Below are 3,201 nucleotides of genomic sequence, written 5' to 3' on the forward strand. Positions count from 1 at the left end.
TCTGCCCCTCTCCTCCTCACTCTCTGTCTCTCAAAAATGAATAAACATTAAAATTTAAAAAAAAAAGTTTCTCCCTCCCACATCCACTATCACCATGTGCCAGGCTCTGCATTAGCTGGGATTATGATAAAAAATCCTAGTAAAGACTTACATGATGTATATGCACAATGTCCTGATAAATCAATACGTAAATTTCAATTACTGGAGGAAGCAAATGTGTATCTTACAATTTAAAGTTCTATCTTTAGGGGCACCTGTGTGGCTCAGTCGGTTGAGCACCTGACTTCGGCTCAGGTCATGATCTCATGGTTCGTGGGTTCAAGCCCTCCATCAGGCTCTGTGGTGACAGCTCAGAGCCTGGAGCCTACTTCAGATTCTGTATCCCTCTTTCTCTGACCCTCCCCTGCTCACTCTCTCTCTCTCTCAAAAATAAATAAACATTTAAAAAAATTGTTTTTAATAAATAAAGTTCTATCTCAATTGTTGATTTCTTGCTAAGGTGACAAAAACAGTATTTCAGAAGCTTCAGAACCATAACAAGTCATAAAAGATTAGAAATTTCCCAAAATAAAGCCACCTTGGCCCAACATCCATTAACATGTGGCCATCTACTTAAGAATTCAAGCGAACTCCAAGTCTTGGCTTTAGTATCTTCTTACAAGTAAGTCAAACAAGAACTTATTTTCATTCCAACTTTTTGATGCTTTTAAAGAAGTATGTTCAACTCTGTTTAGATGAATAAGATAAAAGGTCATAAACATCTTTGCGAAAAACTCCATTTTCTCAAAACATATGGCATGATGGAAACAATGTCATTGTAGTTAGGCCTCAGAACATTTTTCTTACCACAATTTCCAGAAACCTAGGTGTAATGAGAAAGAAGTGTTATTCATTAGGTTTTCTTTGGACATTTTACCAAAAGCCTTGTTTTCTTTTCCTCATTCACAGTTTACATGGGTGGTGGGGTGGGGGGTTTTGAGGGACAGCATAGCAATTCCTTAAGCATTTATCTGGTCTCATGCTTGCCCCTTGGTGATGGATGACATTCTTCTCATTACGTTTTTGCATAATTATAAAGGCTGTTGCTAATTGTTTTCAGGATCTTCCGTATTTGCTTTGTTTTTATCAGGAAGATCTGGTTCACCTAGAAGAATCAACAGTGTACGTGTCTTTCGTTTACCCCAGAATTTTACACTGCAAAAGCTACTGCTCTCTTGATTCCCAGAATGTGTTCTTTAATGTTTTTGTTTTGTTTTGGTTTGGTTTTGAGACAGAGAGAGGCAGAGCATGCACAGGGGAGGGGCAGAGAGAGGGGGAGACACAGAATCTGAAGCAGGCTCCAGGCTCTGAGCTGTCAGCACAGAGTCCGATGTGGGGCTCGAACTCACGGAGTGTGAGATCATGACCTGAGCTGAAGTCGGACGCTCAACCGACTGAGCCACCCAGGCGCCCCCTCAGAACGCGTTCTAATAGTGTGCAGAGTTTATGCCTAATATTCAGACAAAGATTAGATTGTATAAACTGTATAAATTAATTTCAGGGGGTTCAGAGTTCTACTTGATTAGGAATCCTATTGGACAGGCTTAGTGCTTCAAAACATGGACATCCTCCCCCCACCCCCACCACAGAAAATTCTCCCAACAATAAGCCCTTAGCATATACTCAGAAATAAAAGATGCAAATTGGGAGAGTCCATTATTTAAAACAAATAAGTCTAAAAATCTACGGGCATATTTTAATTATAATCATGGAAAATGTTTTATTAAAAATTTAAAGATACACTCATTCAGAGAGCTATTATTAAAAAAGAAAGAAAGAAGAAAAGAAAGAAAGAAAGAAAGAAAGAAAGAAAGAAAAGAAGCATTGGTGAGGATGTGGAGAAATTAGAACACTTGCCCATTGTTGGCAGGAATGTAAAATGGTGCAGCTGCTATGGAAAACAGTTTGGAGACTCCTCAAAAAGTTAAATATAGAACTACCACAGGACCCAGCCATTCCACTTCTGGGTATATACTGAAAAGAATTGAAAGCAGGAACTCAGATGCACACTAATGTTCATGGCAGCATTACTCATGAACTATGACCAAAAGGTGGAAATAACCCAAATGTTCCTCAATAAGGGGATGAATAAACAAAATATGGCATCTATACACAATGAAATATTATTCAGCCTTAAAAAGTAATAGAAATCTGGTACACGCACCACATGGATGAATCACGAAAACATGCTAAGTGAAATAAGCCAGCCTCAAAAAAGACAAATATTGCATGACTCTGCTGATATGAGGTACCTACAATAATCAAATTCATAGAGATAGAAAATAGATTACAGGTTGTCAGATATTGGGGAGAGAGAGGAACGGGAAGTTACTCTGTAATGAATACAGAGTTTCTGAGATGAAAAAAGGTTCTGGAACTGAATAGTGGTTGAGGATTGCACAACAGTGCCACTGAGTTGCACACTTAAAAATGGTTGAAGTGGGGAGTGCCTGGGTGGCTCGGTCGGTTAAGCCTCCAACTTTGGCTCAGGTCATGATCTCCCGGTTTGTGAGTTCAAGCCCTGCAGCAGGCTCTCTGCGGTCAGCACAGAGCCCTCCGCAGGTCCTATGTCCCCACCTCTCTCTGCCCTTCCCCACCGCCTCAAAAATAAATAAACATTTAAAAAAATAGCTGAGGTGGTAAATTTTATGTTACATATGTTTTATACAATCAAAAAATTAAATGGCTTTTACGATTTTAAGAAATGCAATACAACTTATTTAAAACTAAGCAAAATGTCACATACCTGCTAATCTCTTCCTCTGTTGCACAGAAAAAGGACACAAAGAAGGTAGGCTGGAGAACCCCACTGGTCGAGATAGGCAAACCTATGCCATGAACTCCAAAGGGCCGAAACATCTCAGATCAGTCAAAACCACAGCAATGTCACACAGGAAAAACATTTTTTGATTGACCAAACATTTCACTTTCCAGACAATTGTTGCATTCTCTTGAATATACAACCTAATAATTAAGAAATTTATGCTGTTGCTCTGAGACATAAATTATTTCACCTTATCTTTTCCCCTCACAGTGATTCAGTTAGGAACACTACAGTCCATTTATTAAACTCTTTTTTCTCATCACATAAACATACAAATCCAACCACGCAAATACAGTTTGCAGAAAAGTAACAAATCCTAGAGCCATGCATACTACCTA

This window comes from Panthera onca, chromosome A1 (genome assembly GCF_046562875.1).
Source record: "Panthera onca isolate mPanOnc1 chromosome A1, mPanOnc1 haplotype 2, whole genome shotgun sequence".
Taxonomy (NCBI): Eukaryota; Metazoa; Chordata; class Mammalia; order Carnivora; family Felidae; genus Panthera; species Panthera onca.